We start from the raw sequence: 18,417 nt of genomic DNA, 5'->3' as shown, positions 1-18,417 counted from the left end.
CAGGTTTGTACCGCGCCGTCGGGGTCTGTGTGTGTGTCCGTCTCGCTCTCTCCTAGGTCAGGTCAGGCCCAGCGAAGCTGTTCCCGCCTCGCACCCGTCTACAGCGTTTTACGGAGCCGTAGCCCGGCGGGTCCTCGGAGCAGAGGCCGCGGCAGGTGTGTGTGTGTGACGGGGGACAGCCCCGCCGGCCTGGGAACGGCGAGGGGGCCTGCGCAGCCGCTGAACAGGGGTGAGAGTTCCATCGACCCACCAAACAAACACACAGACCCCCCTTCCCCTCCTCCCGCTGCCCCCCTGAACCAGTATGATGTTGCCCCTGTTGTCTCTCTAGACTCTCACCCCTCTTCTGATAGGGGTGAGAGTTTCCTCCCCCCAACCCACAATCAGACAGAGAGGATTACACACACACACAGGCCCCCCTGGACCAGAACGATGCTGCCCCTGTTGTCTCACTAGACTCTCACCCCTCTTCTGATAGGGGTGAGAGAACCCACACACACACAGCTGCCCCCCTGAACCAGTGTGATGTTGCCCCCTGTTGTCTCTCTAGACTCTCACCCCTCTTCTGATAGGGGTGAGAGTTTCCTCCCCCAACCCACAATCAGACAGACAGGATGGCAGACACACAGCCCCCTGAACCAATATGATGTTGCCCCTGTTGTCTCACTAGACACACACACACAGACAGACAGCATGGCAGACACACAGGCCCCCTGAACCAGAATGATGTTGCCCCTGTTGTCTCACTAGACTCTCACCCCTCTTCTGATAGGGGTGAGAGTTTCCTCCCCGCAACCCACACACAGCTCCCCTTCCCCTCCTCCTGCTGCCCCCTGAACCAGTCTGATATTGCCCCATTGTCTCTCTAGACTCTCACCCCTCTTCTGATAGGGGTGAGAGTTTCCTCCCCCCAACCCGCAAGCAGACAGAGAGGATGGCAGACACACACACACAGCCCCCCTGAACCAGTATGATGTTGCCCCTGTTGTCTCACTAGACTCTCACCCCTCTTCTGATAGGGGTGAGAGTTTCCGCCCCCGAACCCACAACCAGACAGAGAAGATGACAGACACACACACACCCCCTGAACCAGTATGATGTTGCCCCTGTTGTCTCACTAGACTCTCACCCCTCTTCTGATAGGGGTGAGAGTTTCCTCCCCCCAACCCAGACACAGCTCCCCTTCCCCTCCTCCTGCTGCCCCCCTGAACCAGTATGATCTTGCCCCTGTTGTCTCACTAGACTCTCACCCCTCTTCTGATAGGGGTGAGAGTTTCCTCCCCCAACCCACAATCAGACAGAGAGGATGACAGACACACAGCCCCCCTGAACCAGAATGATGTTGCCCCTGTTGTGTCACTAGACTCTCACCCCTCTTCTGATAGGGGTGAGAGTTTCCTCCCCCAACCCACACACAGCTCCCCTTCCCCTCCTCCTGCTGCCCCCCTGAACCACTATGATGTTGCCCCTGTTGTCTCACTAGACTCTCACCCCTCTTCTGATAGGGGTGAGAGTTTCCTCCCCCAACCCACACACAGCTCCCCTTCCCCTCCTCCTGCTGCCCCCCTGAACCACTATGATGTTGCCCTGCTGTCTCTCTAGACTCTCACCCCTCTTCTGATAGGGGTGAGAGTTTCCTCCCCCCAACCAGACAGAGAAGATTACAGACACACAGCCCCCCTGAACCACTATGATGTTGCCCCTGTTGTCTCACTAGACTCTCACCCCTCTTCTGATAGGGGTGAGAGTTTCCTCCCCCAACCCACAAGCAGACAGAGAGGATGGCAGACACACACACACATAGAGGCCCCCTGAATCAGTATGATGTTGCCCCTGTTGTCTCACTAGACTCTCACCCCTCTTCTGATAGGGGTGAGAGTTTCCTCCCCCCAACCCACAAGCAGACAGAGAGGATGGCAGACACACACACACCCCTGAACCAGTATGATGTTGCCCCTGTTGTCTCACTAGACTCTCACCCCTCTTCTGATAGGGGTGAGAGTTTCCTCCCCCCCACCCACAAGCCGACAGAGAGGATGGCGGACACACAGCCCCCCTGAACCAGTATGATGTTGCCCCTGTTGTCTCACTAGACTCTCACCCCTCTTCTGATAGGGGTGAGAGTTTCCTCCCCCCAACCCACAAGCAGACAGAGAGGATGGCAGACACACAGCCCCCCTGAACCAGTATGATGTTGCCCCTGTTGTCTCACTAGACTCTCACCCCTCTTCTGATAGGGGTGAGAGTTTCCTCCCCCAACCCACAAGCAGACAGAGAGGATGGCAGACACACAGCCCCCCTGAACCAGTATGATGTTGCCCCTGTTGTCTCACTAGACTCTCACCCCTCTTCTGATAGGGGTGACCTCCCCCCAACCCACAAGCAGACAGAGAGGATGGCAGACACACAGCCCCCCTGAACCAGTATGATGTTGCCCCTGTTGTCTCACTAGACTCTCACCCCTCTTCTGATAGGGGTGAGAGTTTCCTCCCCCCAACCCACAAGCAGACAGAGAGGATGGCAGACACACAGCCCCCCTGAACCAGTATGATGTTGCCCCTGTTGTCTCACTAGACTCTCACCCCTCTTCTGATAGGGGTGAGAGTTTCCTCCCCCGAACCCACAACCAGACAGAGAACATGGCAGACACACAGCCCCCCTGAACCAGAATGATGTTGCCCCTGTTGTCTCACTAGACTCTCACCCCTCTTCTGATAGGGGTGAGAGTTTCCTCCCCCCAACCCACACACACAGCTCCCCTTCCCCTCCTCCTGCTGCCCCCCTGAACTAGTATGATATTGCCCCATTGTCTCTCTAGACTCTCACCCCTCTTCTGATAGGGGTGAGAGTTTCCTCCCCACAACCCGCAAGCAGACAGAGAGGATGGCAGACACACACACACACACACACACATACAGGCCCCCTGAACCAGTATGATGTTGCCCCTGTTGTCTCACTAGACTCTCACCCCTCTTCTGATAGGGGTGAGAGTTTCCTCCCCCCAACCCACACACAGCTCCCCTTCCCCTCCTCCTGCTGCCCCCTGAACCACTATGATGTTGCCCCTGTTGTCTCTCTAGACTCTCACCCCTCTTCTGATAGGGGTGAGAGTTTCCTCCCCCCAACCCACAAGCAGACAGAGAAGATGACACACACACAGCCCCCCTGAACCAGTATGATGTTGCTCTGTTGTCTCTCTAGACTCTCACCCCTCTTCTGATAGGGGTGAGAGTTTCCTCCCCCCAACCCACAATCAGACAGAGAGGATGGCAGACACACACACACACACACAAGCCCCCTGAACCAGAATGATGTTGCCCCTGTTGTCTCACTAGACTCTCACCCCTCTTCTGACAGGGGTGAGAGTTTCCTCCCCCCAACCCCCACACAGCTCCCCTTCCCCTCCTCCTGCTGCCCCCCTGAACTAGTATGATATTGCCCCATTGTCTCTCTAGACTCTCACCCCTCTTCTGATAGGGGTGAGAGTTTCCTCCCCCCAACCCGCAATCAGAAAGAGAGGATGACACACACACACACAGGCCCCCTGAACCAGAATGATGTTGCCCCTGTTGTCTCTCTAGACTCTCACCCCTCTTCTGATAGGGGTGAGAGTTTCCTCCCCCAACCAGACAGAGAAGATGACAGACACACAGCCCCCCTGAACCAGTATGATGTTGCCCCTGTTGTCTCACTAGACTCTCACCCCTCTTCTGATAGGGGTGAGAGTTTCCTCCCCCCAACCCGCAAGCAGACAGAGAGGATGGCAGACACACACACACACACACAGCCCCCCTGAACCAGAATGATGTTGCCCCTGTTGTCTCTCTAGACTCTCACCCCTCTTCTGATAGGGGTGAGAGTTTCCTCCCCCAACCCACAACCAGACAGAGAAGATGACAGACACACAGCCCCCCTGAACCAGTATGATGTTGCCCCTGTTGTCTCACTAGACTCTCACCCCTCTTCTGATAGGGGTGAGAGTTTCCTCCCCACAACCCGCAAGCAGACAGAGAGGATGGCAGACACACACACACACACACATACAGGCCCCCTGAACCAGTATGATGTTGCCCCTGTTGTCTCACTAGACTCTCACCCCTCTTCTGATAGGGGTGAGAGCTTCCTCCCCCAACCCACAACCAGACAGAGAAGATGACAGACACACAGCCCCCCTGAAACAGTATGATGTTGCCCCTGTTGTCTCACTAGACTCTCACCCCTCTTCTGATAGGGGTGAGAGTTTCCTCCCCCCAACCCGCAAGCAGACAGAGAGGATGGCAGACACACACACACATAGAGGCCCCCTGAATCAGTATGATGTTGCCCCTGTTGTCTCTCTAGACTCTCACCCCTCTTCTGATAGGGGTGAGAGTTTCCTCCCCCCAACCCACAACCAGACAGAGAAGATGACAGACACACAGCCCCCCTGAACCAGTATGATGTTGCCCCTGTTGTCTCACTAGACTCTCACCCCTCTTCTGATAGGGGTGAGAGCTTCCTCCCCCCAACCCGCAAGCAGACAGAGAGGATGGCAAATACACACACACACACACAGCCCCCCTGAACCAGAATGATGTTGCCCCTGTTGTCTCACTAGACTCTCACCCCTCTTCTGATAGGGGTGAGAGTTTCCTCCCCCCAACCCACACACAGCTCCCCTTCCCCTCCTCCTGCTGCCCCCCTGAACTAGTATGATATTGCCCCATTGTCTCTCTAGACTCTCACCCCTCTTCTGATAGGGGTGAGAGTTTCCTCCCCACAACCCGCAAGCAGACAGAGAGGATGGCAGACACACACACACACACACACACATACAGGCCCCCTGAACCAGTATGATGTTGCCCCTGTTGTCTCACTAGACTCTCACCCCTCTTCTGATAGGGGTGAGAGTTTCCTCCCCCCAACCCACACACAGCTCCCCTTCCCCTCCTCCTGCTGCCCCCCTGAACCACTATGATGTTGCCCCTGTTGTCTCTCTAGACTCTCACCCCTCTTCTGATAGGGGTTAGAGTTTCCTCCCCCCAACCCTCAAGCAGACAGAGAAGATGACACACACACAGCCCCCCTGAACCACTATGATGTTGCCCCTGTTGTCTCTCTAGACTCTCACCCCTCTTCTGATAGGGGTGAGAGTTTCCTCCCCCCAACCCACAATCAGACAGAGAGGATGGCAAACACACACACACACACAGCCCCCCTGAACCAGAATGATGTTGCCCCTGTTGTCTCACTAGACTCTCACCCCTCTTCTGATAGGGGTGAGAGTTTCCTCCCCCCAACCCACACACAGCTCCCCTTCCCCTCCTCCTGCTGCCCCCCTGAACTAGTATGATATTGCCCCATTGTCTCTCTAGACTCTCACCCCTCTTCTGATAGGGGTGAGAGTTTCCTCCCCCAACCCGCAATCAGAAAGAGAGGATGACACACACACACACAGGCCCCCTGAACCAGAATGATGTTGCCCCTGTTGTCTCTCGAGACTCTCACCCCTCTTCTGATAGGGGTGAGAGTTTCCTCCCCCCAACCAGACAGAGAAGATGACAGACACACAGCCCCCCTGAACCAGTATGATGTTGCCCCTGTTGTCTCACTAGACTCTCACCCCTCTTCTGATAGGGGTGAGAGTTTCCTCCCCCCAACCCGCAAGCAGACAGAGAGGATGGCAGACACACACACACACACACAGCCCCCCTGAACCAGAATGATGTTGCCCCTGTTGTCTCTCTAGACTCTCACCCCTCTTCTGATAGGGGTGAGAGTTTCCTCCCCCAACCCACAACCAGACAGAGAAGATGACAGACACACAGCCCCCCTGAACCAGTATGATGTTGCCCCTGTTGTCTCACTAGACTCTCACCCCTCTTCTGATAGGGGTGAGAGTTTCCTCCCCACAACCCGCAAGCAGACAGAGAGGATGGCAGACACACACACACACACACACATACAGGCCCCCTGAACCAGTATGATGTTGCCCCTGTTGTCTCACTAGACTCTCACCCCTCTTCTGATAGGGGTGAGAGCTTCCTCCCCCAACCCACAACCAGACAGAGAAGATGACAGACACACAGCCCCCCTGAACCAGTATGATGTTGCCCCTGTTGTCTCACTAGACTCTCACCCCTCTTCTGATAGGGGTGAGAGTTTCCTCCCCCCAACCCGCAAGCAGACAGAGAGGATGGCAGACACACACACACACAGAGGCCCCCTGAATCAGTATGATGTTGCCCCTGTTGTCTCTCTAGACTCTCACCCCTCTTCTGATAGGGGTGAGAGTTTCCTCCCCCCAACCCACAACCAGACAGAGAAGATGACAGACACACAGCCCCCCTGAACCAGTATGATGTTGCCCCTGGTGTCTCTCTAGTCTCTCACCCCTCGTCTGAGAGGGGTGAGAGCTTCCTCCCCCAACCCGCAAGCAGACAGAGAGGATGGCAAATACACACACACACACACAGCCCCCCTGAACCAGAATGATGTTGCCCCTGTTGTCTCACTAGACTCTCACCCCTCTTCTGATAGGGGTGAGAGTTTCCTCCCCCCAACCCACACACAGCTCCCCTTCCCCTCCTCCTGCTGCCCCCCTGAACTAGTATGATGTTGCTCTGTTGTCTCTCTAGACTCTCACCCCTCTTCTGATAGGGGTGAGAGTTTCCTCCCCCCAACCCACAATCAGACAGAGAGGATGGCAGACACACACACACATACAGGCCCCCTGAACCAGTATGATGTTGCCCCTGTTGTCTCACTAGACTCTCACCCCTCTTCTGATAGGGGTGAGAGTTTCCTCCCCCAACCCGCAAGCAGACAGAGAGGATGGCAGACACACACACACATAGAGGCCCCCTGAATCAGTATGATGTTGCCCCTGTTGTCTCTCTAGACTCTCACCCCTCTTCTGATAGGGGTGAGAGTTTCCTCCCCCAACCCACAACCAGACAGAGAAGATGACAGACACACAGCCCCCCTGAACCAGTATGATGTTGCCCCTGTTGTCTCACTAGACTCTCACCCCTCTTCTGATAGGGGTGAGAGCTTCCTCCCCCCAACCCGCAAGCAGACAGAGAGGATGGCAAATACACACACACAGCCCCCCTGAACCAGAATGATGTTGCCCCTGTTGTCTCACTAGACTCTCACCCCTCTTCTGATAGGGGTGAGAGTTTCCTCCCCCCAACCCACACACAGCTCCCCTTCCCCTCCTCCTGCTGCCCCCTGAACTAGTATGATATTGCCCCATTGTCTCTCTAGACTCTCACCCCTCTTCTGATAGGGGTGAGAGTTTCCTCCCCACAACCCGCAAGCAGACAGAGAGGATGGCAGACACACACACACACACACACACATACAGGCCCCCTGAACCAGTATGATGTTGCCCCTGTTGTCTCACTAGACTCTCACCCCTCTTCTGATAGGGGTGAGAGTTTCCTCCCCCCAACCCGCAAGCAGACAGAGAGGATGGCAGACACACACACACATAGAGGCCCCCTGAATCAGTATGATGTTGCCCCTGTTGTCTCTCTAGACTCTCACCCCTCTTCTGATAGGGGTGAGAGTTTCCTCCCCCAACCCACAACCAGACAGAGAAGATGACAGACACACAGCCCCCCTGAACCAGTATGATGTTGCCCCTGTTGTCTCACTAGACTCTCACCCCTCTTCTGATAGGGGTGAGAGCTTCCTCCCCCCCACCCGCAAGCAGACAGAGAGGATGGCAGACACACACCCCCACACACACACATACAGGCCCCCTGAACCAGTATGATGTTGCCCCTGTTGTCTCTCTAGACTCTCACCCCTCTTCTGATAGGGGTGAGAGTTTCCTCCCCCAACCCACAACCAGACAGAGAACATGGCAGACACACAGGCCCCCTGAACCAGTACGATGTTGCCCCTGTTGTCTCACTAGACTCTCACCCCTCTTCTGATAGGGGTGAGAGTTTCCTCCCCCCAACCCACAAGCAGACAGAGAAGAAGACAGACACACAGCCCCCCTGAACCAGTACGATGTTGCCCCTGTTGTCTCACTAGACTCTCACCCCTCTTCTGATAGGGGTGAGAGTTTCCTCCCCCCAACCTGCAATCAGACAGAGAGGATGGCAAACACACACACACACAGCCCCCCTGACCCACTATGATGTTGCCCCTGTTGTCTCACTAGACTCTCACCCCTCTTCGGATAGGGGTGAGAGTTTCCTCCCCCAACCAGACAGAGAAGATGACAGACACACAGCCCCCCTGAACCAGTATGATGTTGCCCCTGTTGTCTCACTAGACTCTCACCCCTCTTCTGATAGGGGTGAGAGTTTCCTCCCCCCAACCCACACACAGCTCCCCTTCCCCTCCTCCTGCTGCCCCCCTGAACCAGTATGATGTTGCCCCTGTTGTCTCTCTAGACTCTCACCCCTCTTCTGATAGGGGTGAGAGTTTCCTCCCCCCAACCCACACACAGCTCCCCTTCCCCTCCTCCTGCTGCCCCCTGAACCAGTATGATGTTGCCCCTGTTGTCTCACTAGACTCTCACCCCTCTTCTGATAGGGGTGAGAGTTTCCTCCCCCCAACCCACAAGCAGACAGAGAGCATGGCAGACACACAGCCCCCCTGAACCAGTATGATGTTGCCCCTGTTGTCTCACTAGACTCTCACCCCTCTTCTGATAGGGGTGAGAGTTTCCTCCCCCAACCCACAAGCAGACAGAGAGCATGGCAGACACACAGCCCCCCTGAACCAGTATGATGTTGCCCCTGTTGTCTCACTAGACTCTCACCCCTCTTCTGATAGGGGTGAGAGTTTCCTCCCCCAACGCACAAGCAGACAGAGAGCATGGCAGACACACAGCCCCCCTGAACCAGTATGATGTTGCCCCTGTTGTCTCACTAGACTCTCACCCCTCTTCTGATAGGGGTGAGAGTTTCCTCCCCCCAACCCACAACCAGACAGAGAACATGGCAGACACACAGGCCCCCTGAACCAGTATGATGTTGCCCCTGTTATCTCACTAGACTCTCACCCCTCTTCTGATAGGGGTGAGAGTTTCCTCCCCCCAACCCACACACAGCTCCCCTTCCCCTCCTCCTACTGCCCCCCTGAACCACTATGATGTTGCCCTGTTGTCTCTCTAGACTCTCACCCCTCTTCTGATAGGGGTGAGAGTTTCCTCCCCCAACCCACAACCAGACAGAGAACATGGCAGACACACAGGCCCCCTGAACCAGTATGATGTTGCCCCTGTTGTCTCACTAGACTCTCACCCCTCTTCTGATAGGGGTGAGAGTTTCCTCCCCCCAACCCAGACACAGCTCCCCTTTCCCTCCTCCTGCTGCCCCCCTGAACCAGTATGATCTTGCCCCTGTTGTCTCACTAGACTCTCACCCCTCTTCTGATAGGGGTGAGAGTTTCCTCCCCCAACCCACAATCAGACAGAGAGGATGACAGACACACAGCCCCCCTGAACCAGAATGATGTTGCCCCTGTTGTCTCACTAGACTCTCACCCCTCTTCTGATAGGGGTGAGAGTTTCCTCCCCCCAACCCACACACAGCTCCCCTTCCCCTCCTCCTGCTGCCCCCCTGAACCACTATGATGTTGTCTCTCTAGACTCTCACCCCTCTTCTGATAGGGGTGAGAGTTTCCTCCCCCCAACCCACAAGCAGACAGAGAAGATGACACACACACAGCCCCCCTGAACCACTATGATGTTGCCCCTGTTGTCTCTCTAGACTCTCACCCCTCTTCTGATAGGGGTGAGAGTTTCCTCCCCCCAACCCACAAGCAGACAGAGAAGATGACACACACACAGCCCCCCTGAACCAGGATGATGGTGCCCCTGTTGTCTCCCTAGACTCTCACCCCTCTTCTGATAGGGGTGAGAGTTTCCTCCCCCCCACCCGCAATCAGACAGAGAGGATGGCAAACACACACACACACACAGCCCCCCTGAACCAGAATGATGTTGCCCCTGTTGTCTCACTAGACTCTCACCCCTCTTCTGATAGGGGTGAGAGTTTCGTGCGCCCAACCCGCAATCAGAAAGAGAAGATGACACACACACACACAGGCCCCCTGAACCAGAATGATGTTGCCCCTGTTGTCTCTCTAGACTCTCACCCCTCTTCTGATAGGGGTGAGAGTTTCCTCCCCCCAACGAGACAGAGAAGATGACAGACACACAGCCCCCCTGAACCAGTATGATGTTGCCCCTGTTGTCTCACTAGACTCTCACCCCTCTTCTGATAGGGGTGAGAGTTTCCTCCCCCAACCCGCAAGCAGACAGAGAGGATGGCAGACACACACACACACAGAGGCCCCCTGAATCAGTATGATGTTGCCCCTGTTGTCTCACTAGACTCTCACCCCTCTTCTGATAGGGGTGAGAGCACACACCAGACAGAGAAGATGACAGACACACAGCCCCGCTGAACCAGTATGATGTTGCCCCTGTTGTCTCACTAGACTCTCACCCCTCTTCTGATAGGGGTGAGAGTTTCCTCCCCCCAACCCACAAGCAGACAGAGAGGATGGCAGACACACAGCCCCCCTGAACCAGTATGATGTTGCCCCTGTTGTCTCACTAGACTCTCACCCCTCTTCTGATAGGGGTGAGAGTTTCCTCCCCCCAACCCACAAGCAGACAGAGAGGATGGCAGACACACAGCCCCCCTGAACCAGTATGATGTTGCCCCTGTTGTCTCACTAGACTCTCACCCCTCTTCTGATAGGGGTGAGAGTTTCCTCCCCCCAACCCACACACAGCTCCCCTTCCCCTCCTCCTGCTGCCCCCCTGAACCAGTATGATGTTGCCCCTGTTGTCTCTCTAAACTCTCACCCCTCTTCTGATAGGGGTGAGAGTTTCCTCCCCCCAACCCAGACACAGCTCCCCTTCCCCTCCTCCTGCTGCCCCCCTGAACCAGTATGATGTTGCCCCTGTTGTCTCACTAGACTCTCACCCCTCTTCTGATAGGGGTGAGAGTTTCCTCCCCCCAACGCACAAGCAGACAGAGAGCATGGCAGACACACAGCCCCCCTGAACCAGTATGATGTTGCCCCTGTTGTCTCACTAGACTCTCACCCCTCTTCTGATAGGGGTGAGAGTTTCCTCCCCCGAACCCACAACCAGACAGAGAACATGGCAGACACACAGGCCCACACACACAGCTGAACCAGAATGATGTTGCCCCTGTTGTCTCACTAGACTCTCACCCCTCTTCTGATAGGGGTGAGAGTTTCCTCCCCCAACCCACACACAGCTCCCCTTCCCCTCCTCCTGCTGCCCCCCTGAACTAGTATGATATTGCCCCATTGTCTCTCTAGACTCTCACCCCTCTTCTGATAGGGGTGAGAGTTTCCTCCCCACAACCCGCAAGCAGACAGAGAGGATGGCAGACACACACACACACACACACACACACACACACACATATAGGCCCCCTGAACCAGTATGATGTTGCCCCTGTTGTCTCACTAGACTCTCACCCCTCTTCTGATAGGGGTGAGAGCTTCCTCCCCCCAACCCACAACCAGACAGAGAAGATGACAGACACACAGCCCCCCTGAACCAGTATGATGTTGCCCCTGTTGTCTCACTAGACTCTCACCCCTCTTCTGATAGGGGTGAGAGTTTCCTCCCCCCAACCCGCAAGCAGACAGAGAGGATGGCAGACACACACACACACATAGAGGCCCCCTGAATCAGTATGATGTTGCCCCTGTTGTCTCTCTAGACTCTCACCCTCTTCTGATAGGGGTGAGAGTTTCCTCCCCCAACCCACAACCAGACAGAGAAGATGACAGACACACAGCCCCCTGAACCAGTATGATGTTGCCCCTGTTGTCTCACTAGACTCTCACCCCTCTTCTGATAGGGGTGAGAGCTTCCTCCCCCCAACCCGCAAGCAGACAGAGAGGATGGCAAATACACACACACACACACAGCCCCCCTGAACCAGAATGATGTTGCCCCTGTTGTCTCACTAGACTCTCACCCCTCTTCTGATAGGGGTGAGAGTTTCCTCCCCCCAACCCACACACAGCTCCCCTTCCCCTCCTCCTGCTGCCCCCTGAACTAGTATGATATTGCCCCATTGTCTCTCTAGACTCTCACCCCTCTTCTGATAGGGGTGAGAGTTTCCTCCCCACAACCCGCAAGCAGACAGAGAGGATGGCAGACACACACACACACACACACACACACACATACAGGCCCCCTGAACCAGTATGATGTTGCCCCTGTTGTCTCACTAGACTCTCACCCCTCTTCTGATAGGGGTGAGAGTTTCCTCCCCCCAACCCGCAAGCAGACAGAGAGGATGGCAGACACACACCCACATAGAGGCCCCCTGAATCAGTCTGATGTTGCCCCTGTGGTCGCTCTAGACTCTCACCCCTCTTCTGATAGGGGTGAGAGTTTCCTCCCCCCAACCCACAACCAGACAGAGAAGATGACAGACACACAGCCCCCTGAACCAGTATGATGTTGCCCCTGTTGTCTCACTAGACTCTCACCCCTCTTCTGATAGGGGTGAGAGCTTCCTCCCCCAACCCGCAAGCAGACAGAGAGGATGGCAAATACACACACACACACACAGCCCCCCTGAACCAGAATGATGTTGCCCCTGTTGTCTCACTAGACTCTCACCCCTCTTCTGATAGGGGTGAGAGTTTCCTCCCCCCAACCCACACACAGCTCCCCTTCCCCTCCTCCTGCTGCCCCCCTGAACTAGTATGATATTGCCCCATTGTCTCTCTAGACTCTCACCCCTCTTCTGATAGGGGTGAGAGTTTCCTCCCCACAACCCGCAAGCAGACAGAGAGGATGGCAGACACACACACACACACACACACACACACACACATACAGGCCCCCTGAACCAGTATGATGTTGCCCCTGTTGTCTCACTAGACTCTCACCCCTCTTCTGATAGGGGTGAGAGTTTCACACAGACAGAGAGGATGGCAGACACACACACACATAGAGGCCCCCTGAATCAGTATGATGTTGCCCCTGTTGTCTCTCTAGACTCTCACCCCTCTTCTGATAGGGGTGAGAGTTTCCTCCCCCCAACCCACAACCAGACAGAGAAGATGACAGACACACAGCCCCCCTGAACCAGTATGATGTTGCCCCTGTTGTCTCACTAGACTCTCACCCCTCTTCTGATAGGGGTGAGAGCTTCCTCCCCCCAACCCGCAAGCAGACAGAGAGGATGGCAGACACACACACACACACACACACATACAGGCCCCCTGAACCAGTATGATGTTGCCCCTGTTGTCTCTCTAGACTCTCACCCCTCTTCTGATAGGGGTGAGAGTTTCCTCCCCCCAACCCCCAACCAGACAGAGAAGATGACAGACACACAGCCCCCCTGAACCAGTATGATGTTGCCCCTGTTGTCTCACTAGACTCTCACCCCTCTTCTGATAGGGGTGAGAGTTTCCTCCCCCCAACCCACACACAGCTCCCCTTCCCCTCCTCCTGTTGCCCCCCTGAACTAGTATGATATTGCCCCATTGTCTCTCTAGACTCTCACCCCTCTTCTGATAGGGGTGAGAGTTTCCTCCCCCAACCCGCAATCAGACAGAGAGGATGGCAAACACACACACACACACACAGCCCCCCTGAACCAGAATGATGTTGCCCCTGTTGTCTCACTAGACTCTCACCCCTCTTCTGATAGGGGTGAGAGTTTCCTCCCCCCAACCCACAATCAGACAGAGAGGATGGCAGACACACACACACATACAGGCCCCCTGAACCAGTATGATGTTGCTCTGTTGTCTCTCTAGACTCTCACCCCTCTTCTGATAGGGGTGAGAGTTTCCTCCCCCCAACCCACAATCAGACAGAGAAGATGACACACACACACCCCCCCTGAACCAGTATGATGTTGCCCCTGTTGTCTCACTAGACTCTCACCCCTCTTCTGATAGGGGTGAGAGTTTCCTCCCCCCAACCCGCAATCAGACAGAGAGGATGGCAAACACACACACACACACACACAGCCCCCCTGAACCAGAATGATGTTGCCCCTGTTGTCTCACTAGACTCTCACCCCTCTTCTGATAGGGGTGAGAGTTTCCTCCCCCCAACCCACACACAGCTCCCCTTCCCCTCCTCCTGCTGCCCCCCTGAACTAGTATGATATTGCCCCATTGTCTCTCTAGACTCTCACCCCTCTTCTGATAGGGGTGAGAGTTTCCTCCCCCAACCCGCAATCAGAAAGAGAGGATGACACACACACACACAGGCCCCCTGAACCAGAATGATGTTGCCCCTGTTGTCTCTCTAGACTCTCACCCCTCTTCTGATAGGGGTGAGAGTTTCCTCCCCCAACCAGACAGAGAAGATGACAGACACACAGCCCCCCTGAACCAGTATGATGTTGCCCCTGTTGTCTCACTAGACTCTCACCCCTCTTCTGATAGGGGTGAGAGTTTCCTCCCCCCAACCCACAAGCAGACAGAGAGGATGGCAGACACACACACACATACAGGCCCCCTGAATCAGTATGATGTTGCCCCTGTTGTCTCACTAGACTCTCACCCCTCTTCTGATAGGGGTGAGAGTTTCCTCCCCCCAACCCACAACCAGACAGAGAAGATGACAGACACACAGCCCCGCTGAACCAGTATGATGTTGCCCCTGTTGTCTCACTAGACTCTCACCCCTCTTCTGATAGGGGTGAGAGTTTCCTCCCCCCAACCCGCAATCAGACAGAGAGGATGGCAAACACACACACACACACACACAGCCCCCTGAACCAGAATGATGTTGCCCCTGTTGTCTCACTAGACTCTCACCCCTCTTCTGATAGGGGTGAGAGTTTCCTCCCCCCAACCCACAAGCAGACAGAGAGGATGGCAGACACACAGCCCCCCTGAACCAGTATGATGTTGCCCCTGTTGTCTCACTAGACTCTCACCCCTCTTCTGATAGGGGTGAGAGTTTCCTCCCCCAACCCACAAGCAGACAGAGAGGATGGCAGACACACACACACACAGCCCCCCTGAACCAGTATGATGTTGCCCCTGTGGTCTCACTAGACTCTCACCCCTCTTCTGATAGGGGTGAGAGTTTCCTCCCCCAACCCACACACAGCTCCCCTTCCCCTCCTCCTGCTGCCCCCTGAACCAGTATGATGTTGCCCCTGTTGTCTCTCTAAACTCTCACCCCTCTTCTGATAGGGGTGAGAGTTTCCTCCCCCCAACCCAGACACAGCTCCCCTTCCCCTCCTCCTGCTGCCCCCCTGAACCAGTATGATGTTGCCCCTGTTGTCTCACTAGACTCTCACCCCTCTTCTGATAGGGGTGAGAGTTTCCTCCCCCCAACGCACAAGCAGACAGAGAGCATGGCAGACACACAGCCCCCCTGAACCAGTATGATGTTGCCCCTGTTGTCTCACTAGACTCTCACCCCTCTTCTGACACAACCCACACACACACAGACACACAGGCCCCCTGAACCAGAATGATGTTGCCCCTGTTGTCTCACTAGACTCTCACCCCTCTTCTGATAGGGGTGAGAGTTTCCTCCCCCCAACCCACACACAGCTCCCCTTCCCCTCCTCCTGCTGCCCCCCTGAACTAGTATGATATTGCCCCATTGTCTCTCTAGACTCTCACCCCTCTTCTGATAGGGGTGAGAGTTTCCTCCCCACAACCCGCAAGCAGACAGAGAGGATGGCAGACACACACACACACACACACACACATACAGGCCCCCTGAACCAGTATGATGTTGCCCCTGTTGTCTCACTAGACTCTCACCCCTCTTCTGATAGGGGTGAGAGCTTCCTCCCCCAACCCGCAAGCAGACAGAGAGGATGGCAGACACACACACACACACACACACACACACACACACACACAGGCCCCCGGACCCACTATCATGTTGCCCCTGTTGTGTCTCTAGACTCTCACCCCTCTTCTGATAGGGGTGAGAGTTTCCTCCCCCAACCCCCAACCAGACAGAGAAGATGACAGACACACAGCCCCCCTGAACCAGTATGATGTTGCCCCTGTTGTCTCACTAGACTCTCACCCCTCTTCTGATAGGGGTGAGAGTTTCCTCCCCCCAACCCACACACAGCTCCCCTTCCCCTCCTCCTGTTGCCCCCCTGAACTAGTATGATATTGCCCCATTGTCTCTCTAGACTCTCACCCCTCTTCTGATAGGGGTGAGAGTTTCCTCCCCCCAACCCGCAATCAGACAGAGAGGATGGCAAACACACACACACACACACAGCCCCCTGAACCAGAATGATGTTGCCCCTGTTGTCTCACTAGACTCTCACCCCTCTTCTGATAGGGGTGAGAGTTTCCTCCCCCCAACCCGCAAGCAGACAGAGAGGATGGCAGACACACACACACATAGAGGCCCCCTGAATCAGTATGATGTTGCCCCTGTTGTCTCTCTAGACTCTCACCCCTCTTCTGATAGGGGTGAGAGTTTCCTCCCCCAACCCACAACCAGACAGAGAAGATGACAGACACACAGCCCCCCTGAACCAGTATGATGTTGCCCCTGTTGTCTCACTAGACTCTCACCCCTCTTCTGATAGGGGTGAGAGTTTCCTCCCCCAACCCGCAATCAGACAGAGAGGATGGCAAACACACACACACACACACAGCCCCCCTGAACCAGAATGATGTTGCCCCTGTTGTCTCACTAGACTCTCACCCCTCTTCTGATAGGGGTGAGAGTTTCCTCCCCCCAACCCGCAAGCAGACAGAGAGGATGGCAGACACACACACACATAGAGGCCCCCTGAATCAGTATGATGTTGCCCCTGTTGTCTCTCTAGACTCTCACCCCTCTTCTGATAGGGGTGAGAGTTTCCTCCCCCAACCCACAACCAGACAGAGAAGATGACAGACACACAGCCCCCTGAACCAGTATGATGTTGCCCCTGTTGTCTCACTAGACTCTCACCCCTCTTCTGATAGGGGTGAGAGCTTCCTCCCCCCAACCCGCAAGCAGACAGAGAGGATGGCAGACACACACACACACACACACACACACACACACACATACAGGCCCCCTGAACCAGTATGATGTTGCCCCTGTTGTCTCTCTAGACTCTCACCCCTCTTCTGATAGGGGTGAGAGTTTCCTCCCCCAACCCCCAACCAGACAGAGAAGATGACAGACACACAGCCCCCCTGAACTAGTATGATGTTGCCCCTGTTGTCTCACTAGACTCTCACCCCTCTTCTGATAGGGGTGAGAGTTTCCTCCCCCCAACCCACACACAGCTCCCCTTCCCCTCCTCCTGTTGCCCCCCTGAACTAGTATGATATTGCCCCATTGTCTCTCTAGACTCTCACCCCTCTTCTGATAGGGGTGAGAGTTTCCTCCCCCCAACCCGCAATCAGACAGAGAGGATGGCAAACACACACACACACACACAGCCCCCTGAACCAGAATGATGTTGCCCCTGTTGTCTCACTAGACTCTCACCCCTCTTCTGATAGGGGTGAGAGTTTCCTCCCCCCAACCCGCAAGCAGACAGAGAGGATGGCAGACACACACACACATAGAGGCCCCCTGAATCAGTATGATGTTGCCCCTGTTGTCTCTCTAGACTCTCACCCCTCTTCTGATAGGGGTGAGAGTTTCCTCCCCCCAACCCACAACCAGACAGAGAAGATGACAGACACACAGCCCCCCTGAACCAGTATGATGTTGCCCCTGTTGTCTCACTAGACTCTCACCCCTCTTCTGATAGGGGTGAGAGTTTCCTCCCCCCAACCCGCAATCAGACAGAGAGGATGGCAAACACACACACACACACACAGCAGCCCCCTGAACCAGAATGATGTTGCCCCTGTTGTCTCACTAGACTCTCACATAGGGGTGAGAGTTTCAACCCGCAAGCAGACAGAGAGGATGGCACACACACACACATAGAGGCCCCCTGAATCAGTATGATGTTGCCCCTGTTGTCTCTCTAGACTCTCACCCCTCTTCTGATAGGGGTGAGAGTTTCCTCCCCCAACCCACAACCAGACAGAGAAGATGACAGACACACAGCCCCCCTGAACCAGTATGATGTTGCCCCTGTTGTCTCACTAGACTCTCACCCCTCTTCTGATAGGGGTGAGAGCTTCCTCCCCCCAACCCGCAAGCAGACAGAGAGGATGGCAGACACACACACACACACACACACACACACACACACACACACACACACACAGGCCCCCTGAACCAGTATGATGTTGCCCCTGTTGTCTCTCTAGACTCTCACCCCTCTTCTGATAGGGGTGAGAGTTTCCTCCCCCCAACCCCCAACCAGACAGAGAAGATGACAGACACACAGCCCCCCTGAACCAGTATGATGTTGCCCCTGTTGTCTCACTAGACTCTCACCCCTCTTCTGATAGGGGTGAGAGTTTCCTCCCCCCAACCCACACACAGCTCCC

This window comes from Emydura macquarii, unplaced genomic scaffold, assembly GCF_026122565.2.
Source record: "Emydura macquarii macquarii isolate MOO-44397 ecotype Brisbane River unplaced genomic scaffold, CSIRO-AGI_Emac_v2 contig_3257, whole genome shotgun sequence".
In the NCBI taxonomy this organism is placed as follows: Eukaryota; Metazoa; Chordata; order Testudines; family Chelidae; genus Emydura; species Emydura macquarii.
The sequence above is the reverse complement of the archived record's forward strand: the minus strand, read 5'-3'. Positions refer to the sequence as shown.